The sequence below is a fragment of the Grampus griseus genome (genome assembly GCF_964374135.1).
Source record: "Grampus griseus genome assembly, chromosome: 1".
NCBI lineage: Eukaryota > Metazoa > Chordata > Mammalia > Artiodactyla > Delphinidae > Grampus > Grampus griseus.
Window position 1 is genome coordinate 101,244,949 of NC_139017.1, and position 15,153 is coordinate 101,260,101.

At 46.6% G+C, this 15,153-nt stretch overlaps 1 protein-coding gene across 5 annotated transcripts in view; it reads left to right on the plus strand.

The window, feature by feature from the left end:
* The window catches only part of BCAR3 (BCAR3 adaptor protein, NSP family member), a 116,687-nt gene that overhangs the window by 68,584 nt on the left and 32,950 nt on the right, over positions 1-15,153 (plus strand). The window contains exon 1 of one of the 5 annotated variants that reach the window (XM_082670550.1): positions 12,641-12,726. The exons of the other annotated variants lie outside the window; for them this stretch is intronic. The gene's annotated coding sequence lies outside the window, so the exon portion shown is untranslated. Of the gene's footprint in view, positions 1-12,640; positions 12,727-15,153 lie in introns of those variants that run through there. 5 annotated transcript variants of the gene reach the window in all.

A 15,153-nucleotide genomic window follows, 5' to 3' on the forward strand; every position in this document is an offset into this window, starting at 1 on the left:
ACACCGGAGCTTGGATCCTGGCTGAGACCTTGTTTTTGTTGGAGAGTCGTGGGTGGGAAGCAGAAACGAGACTGGGATCCTGGGAAAATTCTGTTAGCGGGTCAGCACCTCCAGGACCGCAGAGAGATGGAGCTGTGCCAAACACTGGAAAGGATGCTGGTAAGTCATTGGGGTGCGTGCGCCACAACGGTCGTCACGCACCCACGTGTGAGAGGGCAGCCGTACACGGAGGACCCTGACCTCTGTCGCTGGGTTTAAAGATGCCTTCAGAGACAGAGCTGAGGCCTTTTACCTGATGCACATTTTGGACGTCCCCAGGGCAGCAGAGGAGACTCAGGCTGTCCTGGTGGGGGAGAGGAGGAGAGGAGTGCCTCCTGGGGTTGGACATCACTGCAGCATCTCTGTCCTCATCTGGATTTTCAGTGCATGTCCATAGCCCCGGGAGCTACTATTGGAATCTGGCTCTGGCCACGAGAATGTCATGGCCTATTTTTCTATCTTATGAAAGGGCTATGATCAATCTTTTAGTCTGTATGGAGAACTCTCCCCAGTGTCCACTCTAACACGTGTGTGCTTTTACAAAAGCAGGTATACAGAGAGAACCAACAAGCTAGAATCCTAGATCCTTTAACTGTAGTAAGATGGACCAGCGAGGGACCAGCGAGCCAGTCTCCCACTCAGAACTCATCTACTCATTCCCTGCCCCCACCCCCACCCCCGCCCCCATGCCCAGCATGTGTATCAAGGGCCTGTGGGTGCTGGGGAGACAGAGTGAAAGTTTTTGTCCTAAAGGAGCAATTCCGTATCCGGATGGGGAGATGGGCACGCAGGCAGCTCTCTCCAAGGTACCACGGAGAGGTATCACGTGGTGGTGCAAAGGCAGGGAGAATGCACAGCACAGTGCGAGGTGCTGGGCAGAGGTATTAACCCACTTCTGGGTCAGGGAACTTCCCCGAGCAGGTAACACTGGGCAACTCCTAAAGGAGCCGTAGGTTGAAGAGGCCCTGGGGAGAAAAAGGGCATCACACACGGGACTTCAGGCTGAAGTTGAGCAGCAGAAGGAGATGAGATCCGAGAGGTGGTCAGTGCACAGACGGCACAGGGCAGCGGGGAGCCAGCACGCAGTTCGGATGGGAGTGGGGGAGGGTTTGGGGTCGGCCCCTTGTGTGCAGGATGCGTTTGAGGAGCATCACCAGCGTCTCCCCTAACTCATGCCAACATCCTTGAAGCCTCCCGTCCTCTCTGCTTGTCCCTGCTCAGCTCACTCGTATTTTCCTCTCTCCACCTTCTCTTTAAGCCTGTTTTTAACACTCATAATAAGATCCTGTTTCTTACTCCACAGCAACAGTTCAGACCATCAGGCCCGATACTTTTTTATTTATTTATTATTATTTTTTTTGTTTGAGGTACGCAGGCCTCTCACTGCTGTGGCCTCTCCCGTTGCGGAGCACAGGCTCCGGACGCGCAGGCTCAGCGGCCGTGGCTCACGGGCCTAGCCGCTCCGCGGCATGTGGGATCTTCCCGGATCGGGGCATAAATCCGCGTCCCCTGCATCGGCAGGTGGACCCTTAACCACTGCGCCACCAGGGAAGCCCCAGGCCCAATACTTTTCCATCTGCACCCCTGCCCCCACGAGCTACAGCTCTACCTGTGTCCATATCCATGACCCTCTCTTCCTTCCTGCAGCCTCTGAGGATGAAATGTCCCTCTCCCTGACCAAGCCCAGCCCTGCCACCTGTGTCCGTGACCACCCTCCTCCCCAAAGACTCCTCAGGCACCTTCAGGTTGTCCCTCTCTACCAGCACTTTCCTCTTAGCTTAGACATGCTTCAGTCTTCCCCATTCTAAAAATAATCATCATATCCATGTCTTCCTTCCTGGTCCCTGACCTCCTCCATCCCCAAAGCTGGTTAACACAGACTCTGCTTCCTCACTTCCCATTGGCCACTCAGTCCCCTTGACCTGATCAGCGACCTGTCCTCGCAAAGTCCTGTGGCTGCCATCCAATTCTGATGCTATTAGAACTCTCTGCTGCACTTGGCACTGTTGGCCATCCTTTCCTGGAAGTCTCCTCTCAACCTCTAGGACACTGAACTCTACTTGTTTCTCTTAGATCCTGCCCAACCCATCCTGCTGTGTTGTTATAGACTGAATGTTTGTGTCCCCCCAAAATTCATGTTGAAATCCTAACCTCGAATGCGTTGATGTTAACAGGTAGGCCCTTTGGGAGGTGATTAGGTCATGAGGGTGGAGCCCTGGTGAATGGAATTAGTGCCCTTATAAAGGGGATCCCAGAGAGCTCTCTTATCCCTTCCACCATGTGAGGACATGGCAAGAACATGGCCATCTATAAACTAGAAAGCAAGCTCTCAATAGACACTGAATCTGCCGGTGCCTTGATCTTAGACTTCCCAGCCTCCAGAAACTGTGAGAACTAAATGTTTGTTGTTTAAGCCACCCAGTCTATCGTATTTTTCTTATAGTAGCTTAAATGGACTAAGACACCTGTCTTCAGCTTCTCTTTCTAGCCTGCCTCTTAAAAAAGCCAGTGTCTTCTAGCCCTCTTCTCATATTCCCTCTATAACCCATCCCTTACGTGGCATTTGAGACAGCATACGCCCTCTACACTGAGGATTCTCAAGCCCTTCTCTATAGCACCTTGATCCCATGGCCTCGTGAGCCACTCCATCTGGATGGCCCACAGGTACCTCAGGCTCTACATCTTCTTCCATAAACTTGCTCCCCGCTCATGCTTCTGTACTGGAAGTTGATGGCTCAGTCATCTTCCAGGAGCTCCCATGTCTTTTCCCCCTATTCATCTTCCATGTCTAATCAGTTATGTCTTCATGATTTTACTCCTAAACTGTTCTCTCATCCACCCTTTCCTCCTGTCTCTCCCACCAATACTGTACTACTTCAGGCCTCATTATCTATTACTGCTTAAAATTCTGCAGTAACTTCCTAACTGGTCATCTGGCCCTAAATCTTCATAGGAGGTCATTTTATTACCCTTCTTTTTGACATTTCTAGAGATGGGAGGTGTACTGTACCCTAAAGGCAATACAGTCCCACTTTTGAAAACTCTAAATTGCTAGAAAGTTCCTCCTAGTATTGAGTCAAAATCTGTACCTTGCAATGTCCACCTTATTCTTAAGTTAAATGAGTATAATAACCCTTCAGATACATGTTTTTCCCTTCCATAATATGACCATGTCTATTTGAGGCCAAATTAGTTGGTATGAGTAGACACCTAGGAATAAGACAGGAGGGAGTTGAACCAAGAATATCTGACCTGCCATCTTGGGACGAGAACATCCCAAACCTTCATATATGTCAACACAGCCCTCATGTTCCCCAGGTCTTTCCCGTAAACATGTCTGGTTCTTCATATACTTTGGGAGACTTGGATTCTAGTTTTCAGGCAATCCTTTACTGCATAGGTCTGAGCAAGTCACGAAAATTCAGGGCCTTGGTCATGTTTTCTCTTGTGAGATATAAATATTCTTGCTACTTATTTAATTCCAGGGACATCATATGATTCATGAGATCTGAGTTGTGTTGTATTAGGTATCTTGTCCCTCTGAGTCCAGCTGCTGCTTTCCTGATCCTGTCCATGACATCTAACATGGTGTTTGTGTGTTTTTTAAAAAAAAACTTGTTTAGATGAATTATGTGGGTGTCAAGAACTTTGAACTCCTCTGGGAGAAATATATGCCTTTAAAGTGGCATGTGTGTGAGGTGTATATTGGAAGCAGTGAAGTCGATGCTTGGCCAAAACCCATTTTGTGATGAGTCCTTTCGTTTTACTGAAAACCTACTCCGTACTTAGCTCTGATCTATAATGCACTTTCTGAGACAGTTGTTAGTCACGTACTGTTTTGCAAAGAGAGGATTTGGAAAGTCATTTATTCCACCCGCACACTGAAGGGCTTTCTGAATCTTTGGATTTTCCTCCACGTGTTTGGCATATCTCGTTTTTCCTTCCAATTACATCTCCTAGTGTCTTTCAATCACAATGCATTTTGTTTATTCAGTAATGCCTCATGCATTTGAGGTGAATTTAAGGAAAGGATAGAATTGGGGTTTTGGGTGGTTTTTTGTTTTTGAAAAGGATAGTATTTAAATTAAGTTGATTTTTATTTTCTGATATTCTGAAGAGGAAATAGGGAATCCATTTTGGTGAACAGCTGTGTTCCACATCACTCATAATTTGAATTAAATGTTGAATTAACAAGCTTGAATTACCAATGGTAAAGATTTCTGGTTTGGCTCTCTTTGTGTTCTGAAATTTGGTCAGCTGGTCTTCAAACCCTTATCCTGGGTCTGCCTTAGCCAGGGCAGTCTCTGTTTTTTCATTCGCTGTAGATGTTAACAAAACACTACTCTTACTGAATGGAATCTCACTGCCAGACGGAGCGATTAATATTTCACTTGCGTTGTCTTATTTAGCTTGTGTGTGTGTGAGAGAGAGGTGTTATCGGAAGTCACTTGAGGACACGGTTAAAGGGACCAAAGCAGTTTAGAGGAGGTTTTCATCGGTCGAACTGGTACTTGGCTTTTATTTGAAGCCCTTCATTTCACTGACCCAATAAAGGATTAAGTGCAACCAGCGACCTTCAGCCTTCATCGTAAGTGTGGCACATCCAACTTCTCACTGGGAAGAATCAGAATACAGGGCTGCCTCATGGGGGTGATGTAGATGTCTGCTTCAGGGAGTCACCACCTACATTTGATCTGGAGGGGAGGGTACCTGCCATAGCTTTCAGCAGGGCAGGATGTTAACAAATGGCTTGTTGAAAATCTTATCGTGTTTCAGTTTATCTATTACCAGAGAAAGGTGAGACCCCCTTGGAGTTGAGCACTGAGTGAGCCCCTGGGTAATGCTTTGTCAAAAGGGTAAGAAACATGATGGACAAACCGACTGGGGCCAGGGGAGGGAGGGGGAGGGGAGGAGAGCTTATGGTGTAATGAGTGCATTCAGCAAGTTCTTTCACATGTGAGTAACCTTTGTGAAGGAAAAACGCTATTCTTGGTGTTGGATGTGCTACATTCTGTCACACTTAGAATTCTTCCTGCAGTTTTCAGACCGAAATCGGTCTCCTTCAGTGAAAAATAATTTTCAGTCCCTTGGTATTTCATCAAAATAAAATTGAACTTCAAAAGCAATAGCTTCATGATCTAGCAGGATGGGAGGGTGTGGGGAAGATCTTGCCCAGAGAATGATTGTGGATGAAAGGCAACAGGAGTTTAACATCAAAGGGAGCCGTGGGTCCCAATCAGAATGATTCTAATGTAATTAGTTTGGAACGGAGGATTAAGTTACTGCTGCCTGCTTAGAGAGTGCGCTGCGTTAAGGCTCCAGTCTGCACAAATTAAAATTAGTCTTTTTTCATTTACACATATGGAAAGCAGAATTTTAATGCGAATTTCACAGAACCTTGATAAGCACGGAGTTCCACAGATATCCTCTTCATGTTTCTTATTCATGGTTTCTGAGCCTCTTTTAATAAGCATTTGATAAGGTTTGATAATGAATAAAATGAAATCTCTTGGACTTGGGCTCTCTGGGGGGGTTGATGGCATTTTCCTATCTGTGCTAGTGTCTGACGGCCCCTGTATCATCATTTGTCTGTGAAAAGGAAAATCACACAAAGTAAAAAAATGAAGCATCTTAATTTAACAGCAAATTGCAAATCAGTTTTTAATGGCACTGGAGTGAGAATCTGATGTAAAGTGTGATGAATTACTCAGGTTTAATTATAAAATGGTAAAATGGCATCAAAACCCATCTGTAGAATCTTTGCTGAAGATGAGATTCTTTCTAGGATTTAGAAAAGAGGAATTTATATCTTCAAGGAACTTAAAGGTTAGCAGCAAATTAATTGAAGTGTTTCAGAATGCTGAAACTTATTGAAATTTTATGAAATCTCTTTACTACTGAGTCCTTTCTCAGAAGGAGCCAAAGGCCCTCACTGACCTCAAAGAAGATAAACACTGAGAACTTCAGCAAAACAACTTGTGATTTATTACTGTTCATTCCCTTCGGATGTCTCGTCTCCTCAAAGAGGCTCTGTAGCCCATGTCAGGCCATGGAATATTTCTTACTCATGTCTGCATCTCCCTCAGGTCTAGCCTAGGAGGCCGAGCGGCACAGCAGGCACTTGGTAAGTCCTCGAGTTTAATCAAAGGCACAGTGTTCCAGTGACTATCAAGCTCTTGATTTAAAACTGATTACCTGGGACTTCCCTGGTGGTCCAGTGGTTAAGCATCCTCCTTCCAATGCAGGGGACATAGGTTCGATCCCTGGTCGGGGAACTTAAGGACCCACACGCCGCGGGGCAACTAAGTCCGGCCACCGTAACCACTGAGCCCGCGTGCTCTGGAGCCCGCGAGCCACAGCGAAAGATCCTGCGTGCCGCAACTGAGACCGGACGCAACCAAAAATTAAAAAAAAAAAAAAACTAACTACCTGATTGTTTCTGCAGAACTTTGGCCAACAGGGTGAAGTACTGTGTGGGTTAGGAAGCTGCCTCCAAAGACTGCGTCACTGAGCTTTAATCTCAGGATGGAAAGGAGCAGGCTCAGAGGCAAGGGGCCCAAGTGAGACCAGAGGTCCCCATTTGTCAAGAGCCCAACACCTAACAGGCAGAGAGCCTCTGGGACAGCTCAGGGCCTTTCCCCGCTGGCCCACAGAGTACCTTGTGTGAATTAGAATTAGGCACCCTTTCCTCAAGACGCTCTATTGCCACCTGCCAGGCGGCTGTGGTATACAAATTTTCAATGGCTGTTTACGAAGGGCCCCTCCTTAGATATAATGTCCCTCTGTTGTACGCATCCCGGAGCCAATGGCCAGGCCACGGTGTGGCCACCCCCCACTGCTCTGGGCCAGGCTGAAATGCCCAACTGCCCATGCCGCCATTTGCTTTTGTCTACCAAATAGGAGATATAAAATTTGAATGTGACATTTTTTCTCTTTGGACTTTTAGTTACAAATTAATTCTTTACTTAGGTAAAGACTTTGACTTTAATCACAGTTATTAGCATGAGAAACTATATTTGTCTAGCCTAGCACCCCAGTGGGAAAAGTTGGATTAGTAAATTCAAGCCTTTCTTCACTTATCTTTGGATTATAATAAAATATTTTTAGGCAAGCCATAAAGCCAGCGAGTGTCAGTCAAAGGTGGCGCAGAACCCAATATACGAATAGTTTCATTTCAAGGCCTTAGGATTGCCACAAATGCCATCCCCTTTCATTCTATTCTACCTCAGATTAAAACAGTTGAAGGTTTGTACTAGAAATTGTTGGGCCTGAAACTGGTGGAGAAGTGGATTCTTGTTTTTCAGCCTGTGGTCAGGGTTAAGAGTGGCAGAAGTAATTGGGATTTATTCATTCTGTGGCTTCGTGATCAATTTATGCAGGTTTTCAACAGTAAAAATACCACTTGGATCTCTGAAAGCCCTTGATATACTTTGGAATTTGGTCATCAACTGGTCCACTGCTTAAAATTCAGCACAAGGCAGTGTTTCAAAGGGTCTGAGTTTCTGAAATCCCCAAAGAATCTCATTTTCAGGCGGGTTTACTTGTAAGCCAACCCTAGATGCTAAGAGGCTCGGTGAGCCTTCAGAATACTCCTGTAATGGTGATCAAAAGCGTGCGTTTTCCAGGGTGGAGGAGCTCCGCCTCTTCATGTGTTTACAGCATTCGTTAGGGTTCGAGATGGCACGGCTGTCACGTCATCACATGTCTTGCTGGAGTTCAGTGGATCTGAGATGAGGGTCTTTCCGGACTCTGGCATTGCCCTGGCCACCCGGGGGCAGTTCACAGCGGACTCAGAGGGGTTTCCCATCGGCTCATCAGAGGACATGGTCTTTGCTGAGATATTAGACCAGTTTTACATGCAGTCGGACTTACAATTTTGTTTGTGATCGTAATTTCTGGATGAGATTTATGGAAAAACATGACCTGTGGAGTTGTTTGGTACAACCCGATGAGTGGCCTGGACTTTTGTGGACCTCTCCCTCCGTTGAGTAAAGCGGCCTAGGGCAGAAGAGAGAAGCTTTTGTCTGAGAGCCTGATAGCTTTCTGGGTGTTGTGGCCCGACCCTCTGAACTAGGACAGAATAGCCCAGAAGCTTGCTCCCTCCCTTCCTCTTTTCTTGCACACATTCCCATCCTCCTTTTTTTATTTCAAGCAAGTTAATTCCCAACCTTGGTCATAGAATGAATGACTAGAAAATCATCCCAACCTTAAAAATTCAACAAAAAAACATATTGATGACTAAGCCTCCAAGGCCCTAAAGGACACATCATCTTTGTACCAGGACGTCTCAGCCCTCGGGCAAAACACACAACTTTCTTACACTCTCACGCTGCCACTCTGTCCTGTGTGCTTTCTTACACTCTCATGCTGCCACTCTGTCCTGTGTGCTGTGGACGTGTGGCCGGCTGGAGTAACCACGTGTGCATGTTAGTACTGAGACGCGTGCCACCGAAGCAAAGTGCCTTCTTACGGGTGCTCAGTGACGCGTCACCCTGCACAGGTGGAACCGTTTAGTGCTGCTCAAAACCCCAGCAACTATTGACTTGGAACTGAAATAAACAGAATAAACATACCTACGCCTAAGTAGAAATTGGTAGTTCCAACTTCTAGCTTTTTTTATTCCATCAGAACTATTGATAAATTCTCAAAGACCAAATATCTCTCAAACCTTCTGATGGGTTGTATAATTCGTTTTTTAGAAAAACTCTTTAGTGAAGTAACTTTCTATTTTTTAGCTAAGAAGCATCTTTAGAGAGTTCAAATTCTACGTTGTTCCACATGAGCACCTACCGTGTGCCAGGCACTGTGCCAGTTCCTTTTTTTTTTAATTCCAGGGACATCAGGTCAGGTAGTCCTGTGACGTGGGCGCTATTACTCCCAGGTGCAGACAGACACAAGTTAAAAGAAGTCTAGAAAGGTGGTCAGGGTCACCTGTTCTTTTTTTTTTTTCCCTTCCAGTTTTATTGAGGTATAACTGACATACAGAACTGTTAAATTCAAAGTGTACAGCATAACGATTTGACTTCCATATGTCATGAAATGATCGCAATAAGTTTAGTGAACATGATCTCCTGTAGATAGAAAATTAGAGAAATAGAAAAAATATATTGTTTTCCTTGTGATGAGAACTCTAGGATTTACTCTCTTAACACCTTTCATATGTAATGTGCAGTAGAGTTAAGTATATTGATCATGTTGTACGTTACATCCCTAGGACTTATTTATCTTATAACTGGACGTTTGTGCCTTTTGACTCCTTCATCCAATTCCCCCTCCCCCCCCCCCACCTCTGGTAACCACAAATCTGATCTCTTTTTCTATGAGTTTGTTTGTTTGTGAAGTATAATTGACCTACAACACTCTGTTAATTCCTGTTATGTAACATAGTGATTTGATACTTCTCTACATTCGTAATGATTACCGTAAGTTTGGTTACCATCTGTCACCATACAAAGATATGACATCATTATTGACTGTATTCCCCACACTGTACATTTCACCCCCTGACTCATTTATTTTGCAGCTGGAAGTTTGTACCTCTTAATCTTCCTCACCTATTTCTCTCATCCCCCAACCCCACTCCCTTCTGGCAACCACCTGTTTGTTCTCTGTATCTGTGAGTCCGTTTCTGTTTTGTTATGTTTGTTCCTTGTTTTGTTTTTTAGATTCTACATATAAGTGAAATCATACAGTATTTGTCTTTTTTTTGTCTGACTTATCTCACTTAGCATGATACCCCCTCTAGGTCCATCCATGTTGTGTCAAATGGCAAGATTTCATTCTCTTTTATGGCTGAGTAACATTCCATTGTGTATATATGCCAGATCTTTTTTATCCATTCATCTATTGATAGGCACTAAGGTTGCTTCCGTATCTTGACTATTGTAAATAATACTGCTGTGAACATAGTGGTGCATATATTTTTTCTAATCAGTGTTTTAGTTTTCTTCAGATAAATACCCAGGAGTGGAATTGCTGGATCACATGGTAGTTCTATTTTAAATTTTTTGAGGAATCTCCATACTGTTTTCCACAGCATCTGCACTCATTTACATTTCCACCAACAGTGCATGAGGATTCCCTTTTCTTCACATCCTCACCAACACTTATTATTTGTTGTCTTTTTAATAATAGCCATTCTGACAGGTGTGAGGTGATATCTCATTGTGGTTTTGAGTTGCATTTCCCTGATGATTTGTGATGTTGAGCATCTTTTCACGTACCTGTTGGCCATCTGTATGTCTTCTTCAGAAAAATGTTTATCTAGATCCTCTGCCCGTTTTTTAAAATCAGGTTGTTTGGTCTTTTGCTCTTGAGTTGTATGAGTTCTCTGTCTATTTTGGATATTAGCCCCTTATCAGGTATAGCGTTTGCAAATATCTTCTCTTCAATAGGCAGCCTTTTCATTTTGTTGATGGTTTCCATCATTGTGCAAAGCCTTGTAGTTTGATGTAGTCCCGTTTGTTTATTTTTGCTTTTGTTTCCCTTGCCTGAGGAGAGATATCCAAAAATATGTTACGAAGACCGATGTCTAGGAATGTACTGCCTATGTTTTCTTCTAGAAGTTTTATGGTTTCAGGTCTCCCATGTAAGTCTTTAATCCATTTGAGTTTATTTTTGTATATGGCATGAGAAAGTAGTCCGGTTTGATTCTTTTGCATATAGCTGTCCAGTTTTCCCAACACCATTTACTGAAGAGGTTGTCTTTCCTCCATTGTATATTCTTGCCTCTTGGTCATAGATTAATTGCCCACACAAGGGTAGGTTCATTTCTGGGCTCTCTATTCTGTTCCATTGACCTATGACTCTGTTTTTTGTCACCTGTTCTTGACCAACCTCCAAACTCTTTCTTTTTCTCCCCACCCAGTGGCAAGGAAGCTGCCACACGGAGGGTGAAATGGCAAGCATGGTTCCAGTCAGTAGGTGTTTACTGGGTACCTGCTGCGTGCTAGCCACCAGGCTCTGGGAGCCCAAAGCAAGTAAGCCATGGCCTCTGCCCTCAAGGAGCTCATGCCTGGCAGACTGCATTGCCCCCTGTGTGTTAGTGGATTCCCTGCTCCCTTTGATAAAATCAGACTAATTCAGCATGGCCTTCAAGGCCCTGCCTGCCTCATCCAACTCCCCTCTGGCCTCTCCCCATCCCCCAGCTTGGGCTCCAGCCGGGATACACAGTGGCATCTGCAGGTGGGTCACTGTCTCTGGACCATGAGAGAAGGCATGGAGGAGGGACATAAGGGACTGTGTGTCCATGAAGCTGTGGAAGGTCCTATGACCAGGGCCCTGTGTCAGTGTGCCTCAGAAAGGGAGCTCAGGGCCAGATGGAGAAGGGCATCTCCTGCCTTTGGGTTTTATGTGTAGGATACTGTGAGCCCTTTGGAACATGTGGACCCTTTAAATAAAGTCCACAAAACTTTAATGCCCCAAATCTGCTGACTCATGGACCCCACTCATGGACCCACTGCATAATGGCAGTACCCTTGCCCATCTCCCCCATCCATCAAGCCTCTGCCACTTATTTCTGGGGACCCACAAAGATGCCTCACATAGGCATCCACAGCCTTCTCGTGACCTGGGCCTCCTGGCAAATTCAGACCTGGGTCCCTGTACGAGGTGTCTGTATATAGCAAGAGCGGTGCATCAGCTCACCGGGCTTCAAGGAATGTAATGTGTTCAAAGCTCAGGGATCTGGGAGGAGAGGGCGATGGGGGTCTGTGTCCCTTATGGGCCAGGTCTGAGCCCTGGGAGAGCGAAAACCAGACATAAGCAGCCGATCCATTTTGGGGGAGGGGGAGCTAGAAGAGACTCTGGATCTCATGTCAGCCCCAGCTGGGGCACCCCTTGACTAAAGTCTCTGAGGATATGATGATCTGTGGCTTTGTAGGTGGTGGGTTGCAGCACTAGACATGGGGGTAGGGAAATTATCAGGAGGCTATTGTGAAAGTTCAGGGAGAACAGGACATGATAACCTCCACGGGGATTAGAATGGGCCCTGGTGAGAGGTATAATCAGGAATTTCTTGATCCGTGGAAGCCAGTTCTGAGGGTTCTAGTTTGAGTAATGAGGGCAGTGGAGGTGCCAATGACTGGGAAAGGAGAAGAGCAGGCTTTGCAGAAAAGATGAGTTCCATTTATCCATATCGGCATCTGAGCTCTGAAGTGGATTCTGGTAAATATCCCTACCACAGCAGCAACCCTAAAGGCTGGAGGGGGGGATTTGGGCATCATCAGCACATTTCAAAAGACTCTGAACTGGCCTCGTGCCGCTAACCCCAGCCCCATCCAGTCCCTTCTGCTCACCGCAGCCAGATTGATCCGTCCAAAAGCATCTTTTTTTTGTACCTGTTGCCTTCCCGGGCAGAAAGTGTCAATGGCCTTCAGCGTCTGGAGTGTGAAGGTCTAACCTCTCAGTCTACAGTGCCCCTCTGTCTGATCTGTCTGATCTCTGCCTTCCTGGGTCAGGACTTCTCTGGTCACAAGTGACAGGAGTCCAGCACAAACTAACTGAGGTATCAGGGGAGTTTGCCAGTTAACATGATCAGCTGGGGTTAGGGATGTGTGTGCCGCTCGGACCCTTCCATCTCCTCCTTCTCTTCTCTTTGCACAGTGACTTCATTCTCTCAGCCCAGTCGGGTCAACATAAGGTGAAGCAACCTCCGTTCTTCCAGTCTCATGACGTTTTCACAAGCAGGTAGGGTGTCCTTCACTCAGTTCCCTTAGAAAGATCCCAGGAAGAAATTTGGTGAGGCCAGCTTGGGTCAGGGACTTAGCCAGGCCAGCCAGCAATGTCCAGGGAGGTAGGTTTGAATCACATACTTAGAGAAAAGATGGAGCTCTCCTGGGGAGAGAAAACGGGTGCTTGGGGTGTTAGGGGGAGAGGCTCCGCCTGCTCTAGCCCTCTCCTCCTCAGACAGCACCTTTATCTGACCAGGCCCACCTGCTCTTAGCTCACATGCCCAAAGCACCCTTACTGTTCTCAAGTTTTATCCTCAAGGGCCAACCCTGATACCCCGTCTTCTCCTTCCTACCCCCCCACCCCATATGGGGCCTTTTTGACATGGGAAAACCAAAGGATAAAGAGGTGGCGTAACTTGCCCAGGCTAAGGAGCTGTAGGGGCAGGGATGAGATCCCTGCATTCTGTCTCCAGAGCTCAGGGATGTGTTAAACTATTCCCTGTGTGGGCTTCTAGGAGAATGTGCCCTCCTGAGGGTAGGGACCCAGCCTGTCATCACCCGCCAGCAGCCTGAGGGTTGGCAAACTGCTTGGTCACCATTGTTGTTGGCCCCAAGATGGTGCCTCTGCAGTCTTTTCCTTTCCATCCACAGCTCCCAGCCTGGGGATGTGGTCTTTCTTGATGATTTGCACAATTTAAAATTCTGTGGGAACTGGGATGCTTTCCTTCACACAGGGAGGGAATAAAATATTAGTTACAATGCAGATGCCATCTTTTCCTAATCCCCTCAATGGTCTCCCACGGCGGCTCTGGGGCTTTCCCACCGATGGTGGTGAGCACGCGTCCTTCATCCCCCGGACTTAGGAACACAAACCTCCGGAGAGTCTGGGTCCCATTGTTGTGCCTGATTTGAAATGCAGGATCGCACCTCACACAGCCGTCGCGAGAGGAGACCCTGAGCTCCATTCCTCCCTGGGCTGGGACAGCTTTTTCTTCCTCAGAGAACTGTTGAAATGTGGGTTTCCTTGTTAATCGAGGTTCCCAGCACGTCGGTGGAGCTGGCTCTGTGCCTCCAGAATGTGTTTTCCAACCATCTCCTGGGCTCCAGCTATTCCAGCCTGTCAAGACCAGACTTGCCTGCGGTGTGGGGCTCCAGAGATGTTCCTTCCAGATTAGAGTGATTTTCGGAGGCGGCCTCAGCAAGCTAGGACTGGTCCTGGCCGTGTAACCAGACCAGAGGGCCTGGGGCAGGTGGACAGCAGGCTTCTGAAGAGGATTGAGGTAGCCAGTGGGCACTTAAACAAGTACCAGGCTGCTTTCCTGAACTGCTTTCCTCCCAAATACTGACCCACCCACCATGCCTGTGCATCAGACCTTAAACACCTCAAACGTAAACTGTTCATTTTATTTCACCAGGTGAATGGCATTCTGATATAGGCCTATAAAAACAGTGAACAGTTCGCGCGGTCTGTGTACCACGGTATGTCATAAGCGCTTTATGGATATCGATCCATTTCATCCCTATTAACCTGTCGTCATATGTTATTATCCCCATTTTGCAGACCAGGAGCTCTACAGAGAGGGAAAGTCACTTGCCCAGAGCCACACAGCTGGTGAGTGGCACAGTGGCCTATGGATGGAGGGGGCAGGCTGGCCTGAGCTCTTAAACACCGTGCTGTCACATCCGTTGAGGTCAGGGTTGTGAAAATGCTGGCAGTAGAAAAGTAGTAGCTAGACTCAGATTTCCATGAAAAGCAACAATGATAGTAATTTATGAACTTTCTGGCTAAACTTCAATTCGGTTGGACAGTTGTGGGCCTCATCCATCCCCTCATTTGCTGTAGTTATCCATTTACCTACCTCTCGTCTCAGACCCCAGAGCCAATGACTGGGACTGGAAGAAGTTTTAGAAGTGGAGCCATGTGAGTGGGTAACCGTGACACAGTAGTTACTAAGCCCTGCCTCCATCCCTCCCTCCCTTTCTTCTTTCCTTTCTTTCCTGCTCAAGGTATACTTATTACTTAATTTACATACATAGCACATTTTTTTACACCTCCCCCCCCCCAAAAAAAAGGACTGCTCTCAAATCTCTCATGGGTCAGACTCAGGCAAGACTTGGAGTAGAAGATACGTGTCCAGCCTGGATCCTTCTCTTATGGTGGCTGTGGGTGGATTTGGTCCCTGGAATGAACCTGGCAAGACTTGTGGCAGAATGTTCTTGATCCAAAGCCTAGCAGTTTCCCTTCCTCCGGAGGTTGTGCCCCAGCTGCTGTGTGTGGTGGAGCTCAGGATGGCCAGGGCCCGTGCTGGTGCAATGAAACCCTATTCCATCTCTGGCCTCCCCTCGCTGCCCCCTCCTCCCCTCAAGATAAGAGACTGGAGAAACAAAGAATCAGACTTATCTTCCAGGAATGAAGTTCAAATTTAGGAGCAAATAGTTAGAG